Below are 26,469 nucleotides of genomic sequence, written 5' to 3'. Positions count from 1 at the left end.
AGATCAAAGTCAACTCAAGTATTTACGAGGAGGAACAGATGTACCAGTAGAATACCAAGAAATTCTTACAATCTGTTATTTGGAAGATTTAGAGAAGCCACAGAATCATCCCATTGTTATTGTTTGATGCTGGGATACACTTTCTCCATAGTCACAGCTCTCCTGGCTGGATGACCCCAGAGTGGCACCACCAAAGCAGGGCACCAAATAGCTACACAATGCCAACCTACATCAGTTGACTGAGGGCCAGCCTGGAAAACAAGCACAAGAAAAGGAGTTCACCCTGTGTGAAAAGACACTGTGCAATCTCACTATTCAGCAAGTAGTTGAAAAGATTTTATGATTTTTTTGCTCTTGGACAATTTGCTAACAGACACAGGACACCTTATGAACATTGAAGAACAGGCGATAAGAAAGCCAGGAAGTAACTGTAAATTAAGGAAAACCCATCATATTAGTTAAAGCGACAGGGTCAGAGTCCATTTCCTAGCAAAATAGCCTTTAACTTCACACAAAATAGCATCATAAATGACATAAATTGAACTTTTACTGGCACTCAGCAGAAAAGTCAAGGACCAAAGAAATGCTGGAGATGGAGACCCTCCTGATCTAGAAGAATCCCTTCCAGCCATAGCAGAAGTCACATTCAGAGGGGTAAAGATGCCAGAGAAGCCTGCCTTGACTTTCCTGGCTTTATTTATCCCAAGGATAAGAGGAGATTCTGACAGCCCTCCACAACCATCAACCTACCCTTGTTCACCAGCGCTGAGCTCATGTCACATCACTACTGCAAAAAAGGAAGAAAACACAGCCAGCAGTTTGGGAAATGAAAGCAAAGACTTTTAACAGATTTGCAAGAAGAGAATGTGACAGGTAGTGCTCAATGACCTTAACTTTTATACACAAAAATAATACTAATTAAGAAATATGACATACATTTTTCAAGTTTTCATGCCTTTGCAAGCAGATGAGTTTGGACAAAATGTAGCAGTGCTTAGCATAGATCTCACTGTTCAGCCTCACAAGCCTAAAACATTGTATTTGCCTGTACACAATCCTTACCATTTAGCCAACAAGCCTACCATGCTGCAGCTCTCCAAAGATGGTGCAACAGGAACATACAGTACTACAGACTACATGTCTGGTAAAGCCCTGATAGCTGAATAGGACATGACTGTACCTACAATCATCACTAAAGCAGGAAGGGAGTCCGAAAACATGTGAATCAGAGCCTGGGGAAACAGTACTTTACAGGAGCTTGTTACAAAAGCAAGTGGAAAACTACTGTGATCCTGTGTCATTGTTTTTGTTTAGTTTTGTTTTTCCCCAAAGCAAGCAAGTGCCAGAAAGCATGAATCCTACTTGTACAGAAAACCACACGATCCTCTTCAGCCTTGCAGTGTGGAGGAGCATGTTGCACTACACCATCCCCCTGCAATCCTCCCTCCCTCTCATCCGCTGTAGATATACAAGGCTAAGTTGATGAGCTGTTCAGCTTAGTGTGAAATGTGTTACATTTTCCCCCCAGCTGCTTCCTGATTGCAGTATTTACTTTTAATCTCCTCTGCCTCAATGCCCGATAAAAACTTTGTCACATTAGATGGTGACAGATGGGAAAGAGAAGGGGGGGATCACTGCAAGGGAACGTCCTGGCTTCCCAATAATTTTTCACAACGCCAATTATGTCCTTCAGTGCTTCCCGGCATGTGCACCCATGTCAGCAGAGAAGGAAATAGAAAGGCATAAATAAAGACAAAACCAGGCACTGCGTGGTTTTAATCTGCAGAATAACATTTCTCATTTGGGTGAAATATTGTTGGATTTTCTCCCTGTGCTGGGGATGGAGACACACACACATATAAACACAGAGACACAGATGCAGAGTTCACAACTGCCTGCCTCATGCATGGGTACTACCCATCCTCACAAGCAGCTCCATAGCACTGTGAATTGAAAAGCAAAGGCGTTCTCTGCTTTCTGAAAGATATCCACGTACAGCGAGCCAAGCATCAGGCTCTTTAATTCAACTGTCATTGACTAAATGGAGATCATGTGAAGATTATCATTTTTAGGGAATCGAAACAGTTCTTAGAAAGTTAAAGATCATAATGTATCAGATTGTGCTGGAGGCTGCTGATAAACATCTGTGTACAAGCCTAATCCTAGATGCTGCTGCAGTTGCCTCCTTTATATTCCATCTAAGGTGATGGGCAACAAGGAGAAATCTTTTGAGTCTGAGTTACTTCTTGCGTTTCTCCTAGAGAAATGAAACACAATAGGAACAACATGAATTGGTGAACATGTATACAGCAGGAGCTGAAAGTAAAGTGGGAGGGCTCCTGGAGGAAGATTTGTCCAGGAGACAGAGACAGAGGTGATCTGGGTTGGGCTTTAGCCAGTACTATCAGGATTTAAAAAAAAAAAAAAAAATTGTTTGCCCTTGCTGTGTTTAAGAAATAAGGCTTTATGGATTTTCTTTGTAAACAAGAAAAAAGTCTCTTGGAACTAACAGAACCACACATGCTTTGGACTACAACTACTACTTTCTTCTAGACAGCTGTGGCTCAGTCCCAAACCAGGTGACTTCCATTCTGAGCAGAATAGGAGTTCTGCTTCTGTCCCAGAGGAGTGCATAACAGAACAACAGCAGTAGCTCCAAGGCACGATGGAAGTGTTACAGAGATAAGAAGGATTGAGGAGCCTCAACTGGAAGAGAAGGGAAAAGTAACTTTAAAAATACATGTTGTGCTTTGATGATGTTCACAGGTACAGCACATTCAGGCATCTTCCATCAGGCCAGAACATGGACTGCAGGCATCTTGGTTTAAAGCCAAGACAATGCCCCTGTCCACATTAGATATGAAATAAGATAAGTAGATATGCTATAAAACAGGTACTCTATTGCCTCTCAAATCAGAGGGCTTCTGGGTAGCAACAAATTGGGCATTAGCCAAGGAGTTACTCATTCAGCCTCTGGAAAGAAAAATAAATGTGAGTGAGAGGTCTCTGGGCTCAAGGCTAGAAGATTTAGCAGACATCAGGCAAAGGGCTGTAAGCTACAGAAGCAATGAAGAAGCTACTAATAAAATGAGCCATACTTTATATGAAGCCAGGGAATAAATGGCTGAAGCCAGCACAGAAAAGATAAGGCAAAGAGTTGATAGTAGTAAGTTCTTTAACTGTAGAGTTACTCTACTGAAGATAGCTAACTTGCAACAGAAACATTACGGTCTCAGACAGCCTCCTTATGGCTGTGAACAACCAGATTTCACCAGTCACATCTGTACTTACATGCTGCCAATATGGACACATTAGAGACAGGTTTACAGAACTGATTATGCCAATGAAATTGCCCCAAAAACTCAACTACAATGGGCTCAGCATGATATTATTGTGGCAGAGAAAGCCACCTCTTCCCTACAGTCAGACTCAGTGAGAAAGCACAAGTTTCTGAAAAACTTGCTGACTGAAAAGGGCACAAAATTACCAGCATCAGGCCAGCTAGAACTCAGCAGATATAGGAGCAAGACGTACAAGCCACTTAGAAGCAAAACTTAGTATGAAGAGAAAAGGAATGTCAAAACAAATAGATTTAAGGAAAAGGACAGAAGAAAAAAACTCAGACCTGAACTACTTTTAAAACTCATTTGCCTTTCCAAAGGATGAGCTCTGAAAACTAGAACTGTATACGGACACCTGGTAGGCACCTCTGGAAGGAATTTGTGATAGAGCTTCTAGAAATTGCATCATATTTGCAAACAGATACAACAGCCAGTTGCTCTAGTGTGTACCATGCCCTAGGGGGACATTTTTTATTCCTTTTTTCATTCCTTCTTTTTATAAACATATCAAATTCAGTCACTTGTGGCTGACCAGTTGATAAAAACTGTAAATAACAAAATGTATATGCATCCAGATTGTTTTCATCTAGCCTCTAAATGAGTTCTTCAGTGAAGTAATGTTCTCAGTTCGCCATGGCAGTATTTTGGCAAACTAACCTAGGGTGTTTCCACAGAGAAAGAAATAAAAAATGCAGAGAGGTACTGCCCTAATGTCATTTGACCTAAAAAGTGTACTTCTTCCAGGCAGAAGATGAGCTGAATCACATTTTATTTCTCTGATTCTCTCAGGAGATGGCCAATTAGTTTTACTTGAATTTGTTCTCATTTGCAAATTATGTTAAAGGAGTGGGACTGTCCTAGGAACCAGATGCAGAAGAAACATTTTCCTACTTGTATTTTGGTTTCCTTCTAACTCATATGCAAAGGACCCTTTCTCTTCTTTCACACAAAGTTTATCAAGCAATACACACCACAGATTAGCTGCCTTGTCTTGCATACTTCAGCATAACATAGTCAATGGGATTTTGCCCTCCTATTTTAGAGCTTACATTCAGATTGAGACTATTTAAGTATAGTGACCAAGGATTAGAGAATTCTTCTGTTTTTGTCTTTAGAAGTACTTACATTTTCATATATATCCCCTCCCCCCCCAAAAAATAATAATAAAATAAAATAAAATCATCCTTTCCCTCATTTAGGCACAATAAAGTTCCTAATGATGGGAGAAAAACAACTGCCAGATAGTCAGTGACCATGTAGCTGTGCACCAGGAGGATTCCACATGCCACCCCATTAACTTTAGTCTCTAGAGGTAAGACAGGAGCTCAGCTTCAGTATGCACTCAACTTTGCTCTGCCTGACTTTCCTTAGTGAGCATCACCAATTCCTCTGGGGAAAACTCCAGCTCCTGAAAGTAACAGAAAATTCACTTGGTTTCCCCTAACCACGTGGCCTAGAATAATAATGTAAGGAAGTTGGACAGTTGGTAAGCCAACTGTCCAAGTTAAAAATCTGCCTATCTGTTTAACACAAAGTGCTACAGATTATATGGGGAAGATCATCACTGCATTACAGAATGTAAACATATAGGAAGGTCTCGCTTGTTTTGCCAGCAAACTCCAAACTGCTCTTGAATGAAAAGAATATAGAGGACCCAACTAGCAACCCAGCCAGCTGTGCACGAAATACCTATGTCACGTTGAAGAGGTATTCAGGAATTAACAAGCGTGCTCTTCCTTTGCCGCTTGTATGAGTGTGGGCAGCACTTATATCTGCAGCTTTTCAGAGGATTGCACTTGTACCTGGCTATATGCTTGTCAAGGTACTTGTCAGCAATGGTACAAGAATATAGCCTATACTGATTTAAATAGTTCAGTGAGTACAATCAGTTTTCCACAAGCATTACCCTGCAATTTGCCTCAGGAGTTAGGTAACAATTCCCAACTCATCTTCTGTTCAGTTGTTTTGAACACTCCATCTCCAGTTTGCATAACTCACAGTAATGACAGAAAAATAAAAAGCAGTGTGCAAGTAAACGTCTGACCTTTGCAAGCTCACAATCAGAGGATGTTTGCCGTGTCCCTGTGGGAGATCCCATGTTTTCCAGTATTCCCCCAGCCACCTACAGTGTGTACCCACATGTGCAGAGCAGTAGACAGCCCATTGACTCTTGTTGAGTGGGTCTCACTAAAATTTCCGGACTCAGTGAAAACTGGGTGGTAGTGGTCAGAGGCTTACTGGCAACCTGATGCCTGCCTTTCCAACAGAAGCATATGCAGGTTAGAAGGATTAGTGATAACTTTGCTTAGCTGGTAAATTTTAGATCTTTACTACAGTACATAATAATTCCTGACAAGGATCAAAAAACAGCAGACAAGAACTGCATGTCCGCATCATCCACACTAATGGTTTTCAGATTACAATGTGTATATCTCTGGGATTATTTGAAATACTTGCAAGAGCATCACAATCAGCAATTACGAAAAGCAATCCCGTTGTCAGGAGGCTCAGTGTCACTATATAGGAGACCAGATATTCACTGGAAAGTTTTTACAGAAGTCCACAAAAAAAAAAAAAAAAAAAAAAAAAAAAAAAAAAAATGAAACCCATCATAAGTGTGGTAAGTACTACATAAAGAGAGCAACATTTTAGCTGGACTAATGAACAGGCATCAATATGTGGATACTGTTAACTAGAACTTGCCATGACAGTCTTTAATGCCACTAAGTAAAACTCCTTCTCAGTAAATCCTATTGATTTACAGGAGAATAATAGATATTTATAAAGTATCTATACATTTGTTTCATGGCATTTCTTATTTCCTTTAAAAAAAAAAAGACCAAATTTATTTAGGAAAAAATCCCAATGATATTTCTTGTATTTCTTATTCAAACTGCCTGTAACAAGAGCATATCTGCAGGACAAGAGCATCTTTGTTTCCCCTGTTCTGCAGAAACTTTGTATAGGCAAATACTAGCAATATATCTATAGGGGAAAATAACTCCTTATGGCAACAGATTCCGATGAAAAGCCTTTGGACAGAGCAGACACCAAACTGCTCTGAAGCATAGCTAAGCTTCTGTTGCAGCTGCCCTCTCCTATTCAGCTGTGGTTCACTGGTTGCTCAAGATCCACAGAGCATATCCGGCAGTTTCCTGTGCTGTTTCCTCCTGTTCAGTAGGAGGTGATGAGTTGTACGTAGGTCTAGTCCTGGCACCCCTGTCTGCTGATGTGATCTGGAGACTGCTGGCTACAGTGACCTTGCTGTTGGGAGCTGTTGCTTGAAATCAGTTTGGGACATTTCAACAGAATTATCAACAACTCCTTTTTGCATTTTTTTCCTGGTTACAATTATGATCTGCTTCTAAGTGCTCTGCTGTGTCTCAATTCCATGCTCTGTGGGTTGGAATATACTGGCTAATCCCTTCAGCAGGTTCAAAGACATTGTTTTGACTCTCTCCAATTTTCCTGTGCTCTGCCATGCGAGGGACCAATACTGAATACAGCCTTAAACCTTCACACTAATGTTGAATAAAGAGGAGTTATTATCACCCATCTGTCTCACAAAAGTTGTCTTCTGATACATGTTAAAAAAGCATTTGTGATAAAATCATCCCTGCATCCTGCTCCCATAGAAGCAAGGAGCAGCAAACCCACAGGCTTCAGCAGTACACAGCAGCAAGACCACTCAGACAAACAGGTCTGAAATATTAACATTGGGATCTAGGACCTCCACCCTTCACTTTCAAGTAAGCAAGCAAGCAAACAAACAAACAAAAACTCTTTACAGAGATTTCAGCAAACACACTTTTGCTCACAACTAGTTGAGGGGTGAACTTGAGCCCTCCGGAAGCAGAACACTGGCACTTTGAGCTTCTCAGGGTTTGTGAAGGGGAGGGTAGTGGGTTTCAGAAAGATTATCTCACAGTTCGAACTCGTTAATGAAAGAAATAAATTAACCAAGCTCATTTTTCAGGGAATTCTTGTGTAAACTGGAAATTTTCCAGTCTGTGAGCCCCGCACTGTGCTAACCCATAAATCACAGCAAGCAGGTTGTCTGTATAGTGAGAGCAGACACGTTCGGAGATGGAGGGGGGGGGAGAAACCAGCATATGTTCATGGAGAAAAAAACATAAAAGCAAAACAGAAAAGAAGAATATCTCCCTTGCCCACCGCTGGAACAAAATAAAAGGCTTGGCCTCAGGCACTGGAACATACGCTGTCTCTGAAGAGCCCCCCAAACCAGGGGAAGGCACCTGAAACAGGTCAGCTTTTAATTGAATACAATATTAATTACCGCGTGCACCATTAACGGTTTGTGGGATTTGACTAATTAATGTAATAGTTTCTGAGTCACGCTCATTAAATATGAAAATTACGCCGGTGAAAGGTATTGGTTTCATTATCAATCTTGTATGGACAGGAGGGGAGGGTGGGGGGAGTGAGGATGCAGGGGAAAATTCCCATCCTGAGTTTTTGTGTTGTTAGCTCTCTCCTCCTGGAATTGGTTCAGGTGAGCAGAAGGAAAAGCCAAAGTGAAAAGGAAAGAGGTAGGGAGAACAGGAAGCATTGCCTAGTGGCAGGGGCTGGTGGTTGCAAGTCAGGTCCCAAAAGCTACCCAGCTCCGAGCAAATTACACTTTTGTTTAGTGGACAGAGCTGGCTGGTCTGCATGTAGATCCAACTAGTTGTTGTCAATTCTTATCATAATGCTTAGTTTCCTTCGTCCCCCTAGAACAAGCATAATGACAGAGATCAATGTCACATGGAGTACTTAATTCATTAACCCATGCAAAGCATGTGGCCGGTCCTTAGTGGAAAACTACAGGAAAGGCAATTATCACTGTTAAAAGTCAGCTCCAGAGCATGACTACGCACTGAGGATATGTTGAGTTGTACTGCCATGGGATACATCCCTCACATGGGGCAAAACTGTTACAGAAGGACCAGAGATATTACATCTCTCATTCCTATCCTGCAATGCAGAGTAGGGTCAGCACTGATGTACTCTGGAGGGAACTGCCATCACACCTATACAGGATGAAGAGCCACCTGCATGCAGGATCTCTGGGGAAAGAAGAGAAAGAGAACGCCAGTGCTACAAGGCCCTCTTGTTCCCTACCAACCACGACAGGGAAAAATGCAGAGGTCACCTTCTAGACTGGAATTAGAGACAATACACAACAGAGACAGGAGAAAGAGAAACAAACAAACAAAAACCCTCAGGAGTGAGATATAAGCCTAACATCACTTAGGAGGACCATTTTTCCAAGAACCGTGGAGGGAAGTAGGAGCACCATCCTGTTAGCAGCAATGCATGAATGATGCACAAGGACCTAGGGCAGTAGGAGGAACAGAGATAACATCAATGCTATTATTTTTGTAGCAGTCCTCTTGACTGATTCTTAACATATTTGCCAAATGCTATGGGGGCAAAGAGGGGGAAAGAGGATGGCCTTATGCCAGAAGCTTTTGCATTCATGCTGCAGGCATATATCAGCTTGGAAGAGCCAGACACAGAGAAGATAAACCATCAGGTGGGGAAAAAGCAAGAAAAGGTCAAAAACACACATTCAAAATTCCACAAAAAACTCAAAAGCCAGACTCTTCTTAAAAGGGAGAAGACAGACAGTAAACCCATAAGAAGGAGGAAAACCCCTACACTCTGTTATGGCTTTTATCACTTTGTGTAGCAAGTAATGACTTTCTGATACTTCTTCTCTCCTTCCCCCTCACCTCCTTCAAAAGAGCTGCCAATGTTCTCTCTAAATAGCATCAGCTTGCCAGGAACCTGTGGTTGAGCCTGCTGAGAGTCTGTTCGACTGTGCATAACTAGCTGTTCTTTGGGGTTATAACATACACAGCCAAGACCAATCTGCAGGCTCCTGTACTGCATTTAAGGCATTATCCTCTGTCCACTGTACCTCTTCAGACCAGTCTCACATACAAATGCTCCTTCTTACTCCAAGCTTCATTGCCCTGTACTGAGTAGGGAAGGCAGGTAGCTACAATCAGTCATAATTCGTACAGGAACTATGAGTGCCATGGGCTCTGAGAAAGCTGTAAAATTTGGAGGGTTAATGGTATAATTCAATCCAAACTTCTGATGATAATGACTGCAGTTCCCTTTGCAACATTATTAACAAGGCTACATTTGTTCTCTGTAACAGCAACACAAGTAATCACTCATTTACGGGGTGAGGACTAGTTCCCCCTGTGATTCTAATCCTATTCTAAACAAACAAGAGCTCTTCTGGTCTGAAACAATGCCATACAGATGGCATCTTCTGGTCCAGGTCACAGGGTTCCACTGAATTCCTTTCCACCTATTTTAAGCTTTGCATATTAATAAGTTCATCAAAACAGTCAGGGCACTAATACCCTACAAGCTACTCTGGAGCTGGCTGAAGGTATTTGGATTATGCTTTTGTGCATATTTCAGGGATCAAGAGAGGATATCATTCATACTACTACCTGTCTTGCCTTGCTAAACAAAGTTCAGCCTACGCTTGCAAAGATCTTTGTAAGGACCTTTCATCACAGTAGTTAGAATGAAACATTTGGCTCTGGAAGCCTCTAAACTGCTGGATTACCAAACACTGCTGTTCTTCCCAGAAGTATGCAATAGGGCCATTATCAAACAGCATACCACACTACGTGAATTTTTGTTCAAACTTTTACAGCTGCTTCACACTGCTACAGTTTCCATGGATTCTGTCAATGAAAAAAAGAGACACAAGGACTGAAAGTTTCAACAGCCAAAAGCAGAGGTGAGATACTCCCCACTACGAAGCATGCTGAGGAACCATGCTCCTTGTTTCTGCCTAGCATTGCAACAGCTTTTACCAGCTCACACTTACTTTTAGATTCACTCACTGTATCTTTTACACACTATATTGATCCTTTTCAGTTTCTTTCATTCTCCATAGCTTTTCTCATACATCTGTGCTGATGAAATAGGGAGGACTTTCCAGACTGCAGTCAGACTCAGGATTCTATGCCTAGAACTCCTGGTTCTAGAAAGAAAACCCACACCCAATACAGAGCAGTTTATGTTAGGAAGAAAGCCTTTGCAGCTATGAAAATACCCATGTTGCAGCTACACAATCAATATAGCTCACACTCGTTTGTGTCTCCCATAACTTTACTAGTATGAGTTCATGAATTTAGCACTATATACTGTCAAGATATGTTGTCACTACCTGTTATCTATTTCTATTTCATTTTGAATGCTTTTCTGTAGCTCAAATGTATCTCTGAATGAAAGACAGTGTTCCCAAATGAACATGACATTAGACACTTTCAACTTCAGTTACAAGAAGAGGACAAAGTAAGAACATGCAAGGTAATACTCAGCTAAACTTTAAGGCAGGTAAGTATGGCTATATTGAAGCTGCAGAAAATTAACTTATTGCAGACTTTATTTTTGATATCATGTTAAAGTGGTATTTGTCTAACCAAAGTTATGAGCACTTTATTCATTCACCACCAGACACTAGTGGACAAATGTAGACTGCTTTACGTTCCCCCAAGGAACAGGATTTATTTAGATTAAAAGAGGAGAAAAGCAGATCAGTGTAACAGATAAAGTGTGGTAAAACTACAGTAATAAACTTTTTTATAACCTTTTTCTTACTTAGTAAGGAAGTTTTTCTTACTAAAATCTTCATGTTTAAAACAAGTGTCAAAGTTATGCTTTCATAAGCTTTACAGGGACAGTTTAATTTTTCCAAACAAAATGATATTAAGAAAGCAGGAAAGGGATTTTTGAGTTTCTCCTTTATCTTTAACACTAGCAGTTTCGCTCACAAAACATTGTTTATGTAGTTCTTCTTGCCTGAAGACTTTGGAATAGTTTCAGATTAAGGTATTACTGTCCCACCAAAAACAACAGCACAGAGACCAAACCAGGAATACAAACCCACAGCTGTGACTGTGGGTCACCCACAGCTAAAGCAGGCACATAATTCTGAACAATAGGATAAAAATAATGTCCTATTGTTGAATGATGCTTCACAAGCAGAAACACATCATAATTACTGCTCTAGAGAATTTACAGTGCCAGCATCTGTGACAAAATCCCTAAAAGCAATGTGCTGATAGACGTAGCAGGATTTTAGGTGCTTGCATGTACCCAGCTCAGCCTCCTGCTTGCTGGGGCAAGCTGATTATTGGAATTTCAATACAGAAGGGATGTATTGATCACACCATGCATTATGTGATTTATGAACTTCTGTAAGGAACTGTCTGTCCTAGCAAGACCAGACAGCAGTGAGCAGAGTAGCACATTCTATCTAAGCTAGATCTCTGGAAAGAAGCCTTCTCGCTGCACAAACATGAGATGTGAATGAAATTTAAGCCAGGGAAGGAAGCCAAAGCCAGTGGGTCTGCAGTCAGAACAGTTCATTGTCCCATGCAAGCCAGACAAAGCACCATTTGCCTTTTAGCTATTAGCCATATAAGAAAAATGAGAGTTCATTTGTATCCAACAGCTTCCTCTGCTGGTGGGGAAACCCAACATAAGAGCCATCACTGGAGCTAACGCATTAGAGGAAACTGATACTTCTTTCAAATATTTTATTTTTGTGTACTATTGTTTTGAACTACCCAACTTATGCTTAACCCACCCCCTAATAGTATTCAGTCTCTGAGCAGCAAATTAAGAGAGTATTCCTTTCCAAGCTGAAAGTCCTTGCACAGGACTGACTGGCAGTTCTCCCTGAACTTAACAACCAGCAGGAGTTATGAGTTCTCAGAGATTTGGGACATGTTTTCTACCAAACTGAAGACAGATTTAGGGCAAGACTCCAGGAATTAGAGGACAGCCCCCCTTATCAGGCACTCAGCAGCACATTAGTAAACAGAAAGAAGAGCACAAAGACAGCTTACTACCAAGCCTATGCCTACTCCTGGCAGTAGCTATATGACTGGCCTCTCCCATGTGGAGCTTTCTCTCAAGTCAGCTCTGCATCCCATAAACTCACAGATAAACACTTTTGGTGGCTGAGTGTGCATGAAACATTTTCAGAGGTGAATAGGTGGGTGAGAGGACATTAAGTTCTATGCTACAGCTTGCTCCATGTCCCATCATTTTTTCTTCTACAAAATGTCTGTAGATGATGATGCTCTCTTTATTCTTTCATACCAAAAGGGGAGACATACAATGGATGGAAGTGACCTGAACTGCAACACTCTTGCCGGTAAGTTTGTTCCTTAGCCACACCTACTGGATTTCTTTCAACATATCTGCCTCCAAGTAGCTTCAGACAACAAATAAGAACATGGAAGATCACTACAGATATCTGCAGAAATAGGTCTTCACATGTAGACTTCAAAAAGATCTCCTAAGAAATTGTTTGTAAAGGGCACATAGTTCGCCCCTTCTACCAGCTGCATAGTTTCTACAGATTTGTCCAGTCTAGTTTTAAATTTATGCCAAGCAGCAGAGATGGTATCACTTGTCTTGGGAAATTGTTTTTCTATATTTGGTCCAAGATTTTTCTTTAGCTCCAGTAACCCTCCCAAGACTTGGCAAAAGGATCAAATAGTAGTGGGAGCCTGAAACATTCAGCTCGTTTGCGAATTGAATGTACTTGGCCATCTCTCCAGCCCCTGCTCAGTTCTGAAGCTTTTCTCTTGGACATATTCACCTTCTTGACCTAGATGAGGAAGTTCTGTGTCTACACAGAGACAAGAGGAAGAGACATTCACAGCCATTCAGGAAAATAATTCACATAAGGAAGACTCTTTTGATCAGAAAGAGGTCCAAGAATCAGTCCTTCCCCCTGCTCACACAACAGTATTGCTGTTGCAGTAGTATATAATAACACTTCACCATACCACCAGGTGTGCCCTGTTTAGATTCAGCAATCCTGGTCTTGTACACTACTTAGAGAGGCAGCAGTACACAGCAATACTATTCTGCTGGAAAAATACCCACGAATAACCCTCTAATTTGCCCCCCATTTACTTACTTGCACACTCAACCCCTGAAATGGCAACCTCTACCCATAGGGATTCTTTCTGAGAAGAAACAGGCTTTCCTGACTGTGTGCTGCTATCCAATGACATGTGGATCATTAACAAAAGTGAGCATCCAGCCTCACCATTAATCACTGGCTGGCTCAACACCTGCATTCTGCAGACAGCCTTCACTGAAGAAAGTTTGCAGCTGGCCCAGCTCTGGCTGAGCTTCCTGATACCCACCAACTATCTCCACTCTCCATTTGTCAATTGTAAGTGATAATTTCTATTCAATCTGATACATATTATAAGAATATAAACAAATGCCTCTGGCTGTATCACAGCTGCGATCACTTCCCTTTATAGCCATCATTTATTACAGGCGGACAGGTGGCCGTTCAGTGGAATGCCGAAGAGGCTATCACCTGGACAATCACCAGAAAACACACTCACATTTACATTCTCCCCAGGCAGACAGGCAGAAGAGGCTTGTGATTTCTGGAAAAACTTCGCTATGCTCCAAAACTTCTTCCTTTCCCATCCATGCACGTCACAGGAGCAAGTTTGAATACTACCAGCCTAGGTCATCAGTGAACCCCAGATTTTAAGCTTAAACTTGCTTAGAATTTTCAAAAACAGTAAAGGTATAGTGGTGACGTTTCCCCTGTAGTTGCTTCTTTTCATGTCTTACAATTTTGATATGGGATACTTGTTTTTTCTAAATAGTGTTTGGGTTCACTAACATATACAAAACCCTAGGATGACTGCAGATTTGTTGCTCAAATGGAATTTGAAGGAAGGCTTATTATATTCTGCTAGTGACATGTAGTGTTTCATTTCAAAAAGACCTCATAGTAGGAATCATCTCACCTCCTCTTAAAACACTGTCACTTCTAAACAGGAAATATGGCAGGTTATTTCACAAGTCAGGCAGCAACAGTCAGGACAGAAAGTGAACAATCTTGCAGTAACAGCACTTACAGACCACAGAATATAATTAACACATCTGTCAAATTCTATAACAACATTAACCTCAACTATTGCATCTGCACAACAGGACCTCAGTCTTTAACTGTCTCTGTAGGATTGCAATCCCACAAGCACAGGATAGTTGGAGTTCAAAATAGTTGGAGCAATGCTGAGTGGAGGACCTAGGTATCCCACGTACATCCTAACACTTGTTAGCTTCTTAGAATGTAGGGAACTGGGCTTTTATTCAGAGTGCTGCAAGGACAGAGCAAGGAAGACTGGAGTGGAAGAGTTGCTTTAGCATCTTGTCATAGCTCTTGCCTTACTCAGTACTCATTATTCTGAAGATTAGAGTCTACACCTCCCATCACAACAAAATGTGCATGATCAAGGTCACAGGAACAGACAGACCAATGGTCCATCAAACCCAACATCCTGCCTCACCAGCAGCTAGCATCAGCTGCTTGTGACAGAGTGTACCTTCTCCAGTTATACTCTTCCAGCACCCATTCCTCTCAGGAGTCTGTACAGCCAAAGGCTATATTTAGACCATTCTGTTCATTGGCTATCCATGGACTTGAATAACTAATCCCATTTATATTCTTCGTCCCCAACAAAATCCAGTGAGAAAAAATCTTACAATTAAATTCATCTGCATACTTAGAGTTTTTCCTTCATCTGGTTTTCACATAGCACCCAATGAAACCTAGTCTTTCTCACTGGTTTCTACAACTTTGTAGGCCTCTATCAAAACTAACCAACCATTTTCCATTCTGCACACACCTCTCTCCAATGCTGTCCTCCCAACAGGTAGAGATGAAAGTTTTTTTTTTATTGCACAGAATAGCAAAATTATTATTCAGTGATCTTCCAGTCCATCAGCAATGTAGTCACATTTTTAGGGCACAAAGGCAGGAACCAGACTTGAGATGCCAGTCCCCATTGACTCTATTTGCAGACTTGGGCAAATCCATTTGCCTCCTTTTACTTCTACTTCCCTACTTTCAAGTTAGACATAACTCTTTCTTATTTTCAGCATATGATCTGAAGTTACACTATAAATGCCTGCAAAGTATTTTATGAACATGAATAAAGGCAACCATAAATACGTTAAATGTAGCTTTCCAAATTCCTGTACTGTTCCTACCAAAGGTCATTCTGATAAAAGATGAGTACAACTAAAAGATATAGTTGTGGAAAGAAAAAATACAGTAAGCAACTCTACCAATTCAGCATTTAACCTGGAGATGGAACCAAGTCAGCTTAGAGCATGGCTTCACACAGGCAGATGGCATGTGACTTTCAGTACCCTATATGCCTACAAAAGTCACTGTAATAACTCTCCCCTCCCATCTGTAACAACACAGCTTTTCTCAATACCTTGGGATAATCCTGTGAAGCAAGCTTCCAGCTCAAGTATGCAGTATGAGTAGGTGCCATCTGTAACCATGTCACTCAGTGGGGAACCGCTGCTGCCAGCAGAGCCAATTGCACACCAATGCTTTATTGCTAAAGGGACTTTTTAAGAGCAGCAGAGGTAGAAAGCATGAGGTCTGCCTTTAACTTTCTGAGCCACAGAACACGCTCTCGGCTTGGTGAACATAGAACACTGCTGAAAATACTTTTCCACAGAGGTATGCTATTGATGTGTGTCTGGTTTCATCCACCAGCCAACTTGGGATATGCTAAGGAGAATTTCAGCACATAAATAATAACATTTCAGTCAGCATCACCCTGGGGAAACAACCTACTGGGTGCTACAACTATCTTAAGGCCAGAAGAGGTATTTGTCTTCACTTTGAACCTGTGCAGGCCAGTAGGATCACAAGTCCTTCTGGAATCCTGTCCTCAGGACACCTCCCATTTAGTCCTGTCACTGCCAGTTTTCTGTCACTGTTTTGAAAGACAGCAACACTACAAAACAAAGGCAGGTACGCAGAGTCACATACCACCTCTTCTAAACCCTCCTCTGCCAGCACCTCTCTTCCTTCAGAGCTGTGAAGCACAACACCATCTCCTTGTGCTCTCTTTAGCACCCATTTAAGGAGCCTCTGTCCAGAAATTTGCTTCATGCCTCTTTGAACACACAAATTTGCCACCTTCTTTGTGAGAAATCTTTTTTCTGTCTGGGGACACTTTTTACTACAAGGGTACTGAATAATATCATGTGCAGCCAGGAGGGAGAAACAAGGCCTCCTCCATTACCTCTTTCTCTGCAAGTCCATCAGCCATTCACATTACTTCTTTGCCTTGCAAAAGGATGCAGAATTCGTCTTCCCAGAGGAAGAAGCTGGGACTATGATGTTAAGTGGCTTGATTACGCTGAAAGGGGTGTCTAAACACACAGGTCCTGGGCTTTCAGTTTAATGCTTAGCCCAATAGATAAGGCTATATTCTGTGTACATGGCCATCTTAGTGTCCAGAAGACACACTAGCCCCTTCCTAGAGGATAAAGACACAATGATTAGGAAAGACACAATGATTAGGGACTGAGGATGTAGCAAGTTGGATGCCAGAGATAAAGGCCCTGCTGATGCTACTTTCATGGTGGTAGCTTGCTGAGGCTGTCACTCTGTGAAGAACCAGAGTCCAAAGCTCTATCAGCAGCAACTTTGGGAGAAATCACAATGGTTTTGGCCCCAGCAAACCCAGCTGGTTAATAAGTGAGATGATATTGCCCCAACAGTTTTGGTATTAAATGAAAGGGTAGAACTCTTCTTTACCTGCAGAGATTCCAGCTTTGAAGGCAGACACTGCCTACAGTGGCTCTGTAGGCAGAGAACTGCATGTGGATCCCAGAGGTAAGTGAATAGCTAAGCCTGTACTGCCTGTTCTGTACAATGCATAGCATAGACACATGGGCAGGGATGCCCCCAACCTAGATTCCTTTGGTTAAAAGTGTCAGGGGAGCCTTAGGCAATGAAAATATGTTCAATGAGGCTAATGCTACATTGGCTTTTTAATAAAGGTCCGGACTTCCTTAGTCCCAGCTTGAATTTGGATTTTGCAGGAAGTAAACAGCCAGTGTCAGACTCCTCTTCTGGGGGCAGTGACAACAAGGAATACCCAACTGTAATTAAACTAACTCTTGAAAGGAACCTAACTGTAATTAAACCAAACCTAACATGGAATAGGAATTAGTCCTGGTAATTGATAAACAGTGAGTGGAGTTACCAGCCTGTGATGCGTGGACTCCACCAATGTCTCTTCCTCTCTCAGGGATCCCCCTGAATGAGTAGTAATGAAGCAGTTTCTCACCTCCTCTCTCCGTCTCTTTTTCCCTCTCTCCCTCCCTCACACAAGACAGTCTTTCAGAACAGCTGGATGGCATGCATGGCTATATGCTGTCTGCCTACATGGCTCTCTCCAACCCAAGGAAGGGGGAAGAGAGGGATCCAGATGCAGCAGGGCTGTACGCCAGAGGAGAAAGCCCCTGCCAGTGGAGTCTCCCTCCTTGGACACATTCAAAAGCCGTCTGGACATTGTCCTGGGCACCCTGCCCCAGATGGCCCTGTTTGTGCAGAGGGGTCAGACCAGCTGACCTTCAGAGGTCCCTTCCAACCCCAACCATTCTGTGATACCAAAACCATCCCATCCAAACGTTCACAGAGCAAGCAGGCTCACAAAAGCATCTTGGAGAGGTCTCTGGTTTGTTTGACTGGTTCACTGTCAAATTTCTTCTTTACCCACCCAAGCTGTCTTTTCTGTGCACTGGCTGTGAAACATGTTTTTCTAACACAGTATTTCAGCACAGGACAAGCCAGTCTAGCTCTGACTGAAAATTGCTTTGCCAAAAGCACAGCAAATGGCAGAAGCTAAGACCCCCACTTTGCTATTTGATTTACTTTCCAAGGGTTTTGAATGTGCCATTTTTCAAATTTATTTTTTCCATACTCTGGTATTTCAAAACACAGTAAGAATTCTTGCCCCGTGACAATTATTATTTTTTTTACATTCTCAAAACTGGAAGTTCTTGCAGCTCTTCCCCAAATTAGTTACCTTTTACATAATTACAGTATTGGGGAACATACCAGCTTCTTGTGGGAACTTCATATTTTTCATTTAGAAAGATTCAAAAGATCTGCCACAGCGCTCCGGTCAGTCCTCACCAAGGCTTCTCAGCTGGGCACATCAAAGATGTAATTCACCAGGAGAGTCAAAAATAGGAAAACAAGCACAGGAGCTGTAATTCCCAGAAAGCAGCAGCTAATAGGTAAATCTACATAGCAGTTATTTTGGATTTCCAAACAACTCAGCCAGCTACCTAGTTCTGAAATGCTTCTATTTCTGCAGTCATCTGTGATAGACCGGATTAGATTGAACACAATGCTATAAGGCTACCAAATTTGTGTAGTCTGTAGTCTATCAATATACGATTCCACTCTTAAACACTGGTTGGTAGAGCTGTGCAGTTATGTGTAAATTTTCATAGAAATATCAAGAAGGAAAGTTAGACTTCCTTCATCTCTAGTCAAAAAACTGAGACCTAAAGTAAATATTTTAAACTACAGACTAACAAGACAAAGAAGCAGAACCCCAAAACTGTTGGTTGTTGGGTTTTGTTTGTTTTGTTTTGTGTTTTTTTTTTTTTTTTTCCTGAAGATTTGTTTGCAGCAATGAAAACTGTGAAGTAAAACTGGGAAAAGGTTCAGCTCTCCCCACAACAAATAAGCCCCTCTCAATCCTAGAACTGAAGGTCAAAAATACAAGCTACAACCACAGTTTGATATCACATGCAGGTTCATCTGCAAGTCCACAAACTCTTTCTTACTTCCAGGCATTTTCCCTGTTAGGGGAAAATTTTTCCCTGTTAGGGGAAAATACACTGGATGAAAATGAATGAAGAACTTCACCTAATTTTCACATATCTAAATGCAACATGTTTCACTTTGAACAGGCTGCCTGGATTAGATAGAAGTTAATTAAAACAATCCCTCATTTTTTGCTGTTTAAAACTTAAGACTTGGTAAAGGAGGGGTAAGACAGGACTTTTTATTACTCTTAGATGGTGCAAAGAGGACCCATAAATACATCTCTTCTCCCTGTGATCTCATTCATCTTGCTGCCTTCCCCACTCCTCTTTGCCAACAATCAGATCCCAGTAAACAACCTCAAGTGAAATTTGCAACTGTCAGATAAACATTAAAAATGCTTCTCTTGTCCTTTCCCATTGATAGTCCCATTAATATTGTAATAGAACAAAAAGTTATGAAAATGAATGCATGCTGCTTTTGGAAGTGAATGATGCAGACAGCAGCTGTGAAATATATACACTTGAATATGCATAGACAAAGAGATACAGTGCAACCACAAAGAAGTATGTATATACTTACAGCCAATGTTTTAACATACAAGACCCAGTCTTAACCTCATGCTACTGTACACTATGAAGCAACACCACTGACTTTTGTCTGGTATAAATTCAACAGAGGTAAAATCAGAATTAAACTACAGTGATTTTTTTTTTTTTTTTGAGAAAGATATCAATTCCACACTTTTTTTTCTGTTATTCCTTTTTTTGAGTCTTCATTTTTAGTCAGAGGCTAGAATTACAGTCTGATTTTGCCTGTTTAGTATTTCCTAGCAGTTTGCAAATCCCTAGTTGTGCGTCTACTGTTAATTTTAAAAAAATCTGTACTGCAAACTTAAGTGGAGGAATATGGAAAAAAAAATGTAAACAGTAAATTCAAGCTTGTTTACTCAGATTTGCCCTTTACACACATGTGAATTCAAAGAGTATCCACTGAAAGTCTCATAAAAAGAGAAGTCCAGCCCTCCCAATCCTGAATGAAAATAGTGTGTTTGGTGTCTTCTGTCCATCTGAACCCTCACTGAAATCAACAGGTTTGCAAAATACAAGATTTCAGAATTGAGTCAGGTTCCAAAATAATCCCCAAACTGTCTTAAAATATCACGAAATATTGTTCTCTTTTAAATATATATACATACATACACACACACACACACACACATATATATATATGAATTTCCTACCTGGTTTTTACATTTTCTGGATTTTACATTCTGTTGTTTCACCTGTACTGAAAACCTTGGAACAACAGAATGTAAAATCCAGTACAGGTGAAAGCTTTGCATGCTTTTAATAAAATAAGTTGAGGGTATTTCAAAAAGCTGGACTTCAAAGGCTGTAGTTTTAGGAATACTGGAGGTAAAGGGGCAGCTGTGATGTGTCAGTAACTGTGCAGGGAGACTCCACAGTGACAAAGTCTGCCTGAGAGGTTTTCTTGCTTGATAAAGACTTTAGTTCTCTGAACAAAAACACGCTGCCAGTCATTTTGTTCCAATTCCCAATTTAGTGCGATTTCATTGGGTCACTTTACAATCTCAGGCTGCATTTTGCTTCTCCTAGTCATCTATTTGTGAAGTCTCTTAATGTTAAATGCCCAGATTTCTCTTTCTTCTGAACCTTGTATTTTTCAAATGCACATTGTATATGCTCTTACTTTTATGTGTAGGCCAAAAGATACCAGGTTGGAAATGCCATCTGGATCTTTCCAACTCATGGTTCTCAACTGTGATTTTGTACAGAAACCATTTGGTCAGCTGTGATTTTGCTCAGAAACCATTGCCTAGTTAACTTATGCTTACATTAAGCAAAGGTAAAGCAAACAAACAAAGGGGGATGTTGATTTTATAGCATCTGTTAACATCTTAAAGCAGACTGCCAACATTCTCAAGTTGCCAACAGTCTTGAAACATGGTGTATTTTCACTTGTTATAAAACATAATTGCAAAAGCAAAATTGTTTTTGGATGTTCTCATCAAAGTCATAAAAAGGTCAGTCAGTTTGATCAGGTTTCAACTGTTCTAGTGCCCTTTAAACTGAAATTTGTTTCATTCATTCACTCTGAAATACTGATTATGGAAAAATTCTGCTTCAGACTTCCGCTATTTTAATCACAGATCACCAAAAAGTAATCAACTTCTGGAATTCATATTAAAATTTCATCTGAGTGGCAGTCGGGTCAGGTGTTAGAGTCTAGTTGGATGAAATTAAAAACTAACATCAGACTGTAGGAAACTTTAGCTTAAAGTAGATGAAAGCAAGTAAGTGTACTGCAGTCAAGAAATCGGGATAGTTGAGAGGTATGATGTGTCCTTTCATAGGCAGCTGATTCTACTGAGTTAACGTAAATACAACGACTACAGCTGGTCACACTTAAAGAATATTTCCCAAAAACACCTCACAGGAAATGTTCACTCTTTGGTGCTTTTCCTTGTAATTTATAACTAAATAATTTTAGGGATGACAGCACACTACACTTCTAGCTACACCATGGACTTACAAACTTAGTGGCTACCTTTCACAAGTCACTGCTGGATATATTTCATCAGCAACATTTACTGGAATAGTATATATAAACATGTCAGGTTGCCTCAGTAATAGTTTGTTCACAAAACAACATTCTTGTTTGAACTCCTTTTTGATTTAGACTCAAGTTAGTTTACACAAACTTTTTGCTTATATTTGTTAATATAGAGTGTAAATAGCTGTTCATCTACCTGTGTGGTTACCTCCCTTTATTTTGCATACCGGGGGAATCTTATCACTATTACTAAAAACTTCTTTTCTGTTAAGAAGAAAAGATAACTGCTTGCTCTGGGGTCTTGCACACTTATCCCACAATTCACTATCTGCCAGCTTCAGCAAAAAAACATCTTTCTATTCAAGTGTTCATTCAAGCAAGTCAGTTGAAGTACCATGGAGCACAGGATGAAAGAGCTTTCCACTGACTTGCCCTCATGCTGTTATTTGCATGAGTGGGGCTATAAAAAGCTCCCTTCCTCAAATCGGATTTTACACTTATATAGCACTGGCCCAGGTAAGGAAAAAGAGACAAATTAGGAGCAGTCTGCTGCTGGACATGCCCAGGAGTGATAACCATGAGACCCATCATGGAGGAACTTTAGTGAGCAAAGGATTCACCATTCCTTTGTTGAGATGGAAATGCAGCCCACAGCTCCAACACAAAGTTCACTCTGCATCTGACACTCTGTTTGCAGTTGGGTTTTCTTGAGCCTCAGGGAAACAAGTGCGATTGAGCAGAGGCAGAGCATAGGGCAGAGCTGGAATCCTTCTTCCATTTATCAAAGCATCATCGGAAAGCAAGCATCAAGGAAAATAAGCACTATGATGATCCACGTATTAACTTCCTGCCCTCCAAGGTCAGCATTTCTTAAACCATCCAAGACATTACATTCTCTGCACAGTCTCCAGCCATTTAGAAATGGATGGCAAAGGAAGGTAAAGCTCTAATGGGATGAAGTGTCAAAGAGAGCTTTTCATTTAAAGAAGTAGAGAAAAGAAAAGAAAATGGATATTTTAACTTTTATCTCAGAGTTAGTTAATATTCACACTTAACTGCTGAACTGGCTAAATTCTTTTCTTTTCTTAAGGACCTTTATAAATTTCATCATTAATAAAATCAGACATTCAATTAGCAGGGAATTTCTGATTGCTAACTGAGATTTCCCCCCCAATAGTTTCTCTTTTTTTCTCTTCCTACTCTCTTTTTATTTTTTCCTCCTACCCCTGTGTCCCCCCTCCCTTGAAAAACCAGGGGAAAGTGAAAACTGACTCCATTAACCTCTGTCATTACCTAAATCCATCTCTTAATTAATATGAGTTAATATGATTAATCAAAATAATGAGACAAACCTATTAAATTAGGGTGTTTAAATTACAAATGGAAGTGGTAAAGGCAAAGGGACTGATAACGAATAGCTGCAGTCAGAGATGGGGTTAGCTCTTGAAATGATATGTGACAATCAGTAGAGACAATCGAGAATGAGGGGAAATCAGCAAGATCTGTGTGAGGAAAAAAGCTACATGCACAAAGAATGATGTTGCTCAAATTCCTGGTAGTACTTCTGAGGATCAGGTGCATTAAGATCATATTTTTATCCTCAGCATGGTGGAATATAACATAGGTAACAATATGATCATCAAATCTTTCGGCTTGCTGTTAGCTTCCATAAGGTTGGGTGATGCGGATTTTACCTAGTTAAAGGTTACCACTAGCAGTTTGCTAAGAGCTCTGTGGCATTCCCTAGTCATATTAATTCTGCCCCACAGACTGAATGGTTTGTACAGTTCTGTACTGGAGGCAGACAGCCTGAGCAAGAACCTGCAGTTGCAGTACTCCTTCATCTCTGATACTGCCTTTCTATGTGACCTCAGGCCAGCGCCATGAACTCCTTTGCTTTGTGTGGTTGATTTAGACATGCCACTGCTCCCACATGCAGTTCCATATTTTCTCTAAGAGATCCTGAGATCCTGCAAGCTCTGGCACTGTGGGCCTCTGAGTGCTGAAGGCAAGTTATACCAACAATGACTTTTCCCCGAGAGCTTACCAAAGGTCAGAGTTTCCCACTGGATTTCCATCATTCAATTACCTGTTTGAACTACAGTTCCAAAATCTGTTTAAGTCTTGTCATAGACCTCCAATTAAAGTGAAAATAATGTTACTATCATAGGTCACTGTAACAACAAAAGTTATATTCATTCTGGGAGGTGATTATGTGGAGTGTGCAGTCTTCCCTTTGGAGAAATCCATTAACAGTTTCTATTTCAGTCAAAATCATCAGCAAAGGAAATAAATGTAGCACAGGACTGATACAGGCAGAAAACTACACTGCAAACTGCTGCCACAACAGTTAGACATCAAACAGGAGGAGGTAATGGTATTAATTATCATATTTCAAGCATTAGGAACCCCTAAAACTAACAAGAAGTGAGTTATAGATAGAACATTTCAAGATTGTATCTTCTTTGATCTTGTATTTTCTGTGTATCATTTGTGGGCTCTGTATACATCTGAGAGCAAATTAGGGACTGTGGGTGTTAATAAAACATATAACTGATGAAAACTCCACATAATATATGATTTGTAGATCATTTTAACCATTTTACCATTTAAAATTTTACCAAATTTAACCATTTAACCATTTTACCATCATAAACATTTAAAGGAACTTCATAAAGAAGTTCGGAAAGAGCATTTCCAGCACACTGTGTGGAAAGGCACCAGTATTTGGAAATTGAGGAGGGGCTGAAAGGGAACAGGACAATGAAATTGTCTGCACAGGACAGAGTGTTGAGGACATGAGGACACAATAACAAAAAGATTATCAGAGACACTCCATGTTTGGAGGAATGATCAGGAGCTACCAAAGTGTATAGTACAGCTGGTGTCAGCCAAACACAAAACGTTTTTCAATTGATGAAGTGAACCAATAAGCAATGTTTCGAAACATCCCCTTCCAGAGAACTGACCTGATGCTCATGTGTCACCAGATAATTACCACCTTCTTGGCAACCCCTTTGAAAGGCAGAACAGGCAGAACAGCTATAGTGACAAGGTGCTACTCCACTTCTACAGCCAATGCCTAGCTTAATAGACACGTAGCCAAAGACTGTAGACACACTAATTCACAGCAGGAAAAAAAAAAAAAAAGATGCTTTTCATTGCTATATTTCTCTTTTCTGAATAGAAGTGTCCTGAGGCCATACTTATGTCAGCACTATTTCTCACATTTTTAAGTAAATTTCTTTTCCATTAAAGACAAGGAGGTTACAATATAGTCCTCTAACAAGAACAACAGCAGGATCTAAACAGTGTAGATGCTATCTGATGGTCAGACCATAGGACAAAGCTAACAGCTAGTTCTAGGTGACCGACGTAGCATGAAGAAAAGAACAAGAACTCTTTTTAAAACAAAAACATGAAATTAATTTTAGTGTCTCTGGGAAGAAAATGTACTAGTGTGCTATTGCTCATTTTTGTGGAGGGATGAGTCGATTTCTTAAGGTACAGTTTGAGATTTAATTCCATGTCTGCGTACACCTTGCAGCAATAGCCTGCGTTCAACTTACAGTACTGCCTGTCCTCCCTTCTCACCCAAATGAAGAAGATGAACTAGAAGCTTGTCCTTACATAAACTATTAAACTGAGTAACAGCCATGTTCTTCCCAGTTCCCTGTCCTCCCCTACACTGCCAGTGCCTGCTGTTTGTACAAGAATCTCCTCGAAGGGTAGGCACCAGACAGCCTCATCTGAACAAGCATTACCAAGCACCTACTGCCCATCTTGACAGAGAAAGGCTCTTGTTCTTAACATTTATCACCTCGTAATTCACCCAAGTGAGAACAGAACTGAAATTTCAATTTCAGCTTTGAAACTAGAGTCCCCATCCTGAGGACAAGTGGAGAGGGAGGTGCCAGTCTCTGCTCCCCAATAACCTCTGGCAGGACTCAAGGGAATGGCACAAAGTTGTGTCAAGGGAACTTCGGATGGGATATTAGGAAAATTCTCTTTACTGTGAGGGTGGTCAAACACTGGAACAGGCTTCCTAAGGTGATAGTTGATGCCCCACACCTGCCAGTGTTCAAGAGGCATTTGGATAATGCCCTCAGTAATCTGCTTTAACTTTTGGTCAGCCCTGAAGTGGTCAGGCAATTGGACTCAGTGATCTTTGGAGGTCCCTTCCAACTGAGCTGTTCTGTTCTGTCCTATTCTATTCTGAATGATCTAAAGCTGGAGTCAGGAGCTCAAAACTCAAAAATTTTCCAAAAGTTCTGCAGAGTTACTTTACAAAAACTGCACCATGCAACTGACATTGACTGACCTCGTATTCAAAAGTCACGGATACCAATCACAACTGCCAGTCCCATCATCCTGTCTACATTCTGGGAATCTGGCTACTCTCCCTCTGTTTCCTCAGCCAGTAATAGAAGATTGTGCAGTGGTAGCATGTAGCTATTATACGGATGGTGAACAAGTCACAGAAAGATTCGGGCCCCTCTTTGTAGGCCTCTTGGTATTGCAAGTGCCACCAGGAGCACAAAGCAGGTGCTCAGGAAACTCAGTAAAATCCTGCAATACAGCCAGGGGTGTCGCTCCAGGTAAAGGAATTTTTTTTTTTCAAAGTTGGTCTTACTCCTTTAGAGATATTACCTCTAGGAGTGCAAGAAAAGTCTTTGCATCCATTTCTATAGACTCTGAGCATACATCACTGCAGTAGTTTCTAATTACCTAATGGTCTGATCAAGCCCTGGCTTCTTTGCCCAGACTACTGTCAAGGAGACCAGTCAATGCCAGCCATGATTCTGACCGAGATGCCCACCGGTAATACACTAGGACAAACTTACTCCAAAGGCCAAATAGCTATCTGAG

General features: G+C 40.9%; 1 long non-coding RNA gene across 1 annotated transcript in view; it reads right to left on the bottom strand.

Annotated features, from left to right (window-relative positions):
• LOC311437510 overlaps nucleotides 1-26,469 on the bottom strand; it is a 99,206-nt gene that overhangs the window by 34,262 nt on the left and 38,475 nt on the right. The window lies entirely within an intron of this gene.

This window comes from Aythya ferina (genome assembly GCF_964211825.1).
Source record: "Aythya ferina genome assembly, chromosome: 5".
NCBI classification, from domain to species: Eukaryota; Metazoa; Chordata; class Aves; order Anseriformes; family Anatidae; genus Aythya; species Aythya ferina.
Note: the sequence above shows the minus strand (reverse complement) of the source record. Positions and strands in the feature narration are given on the sequence as shown.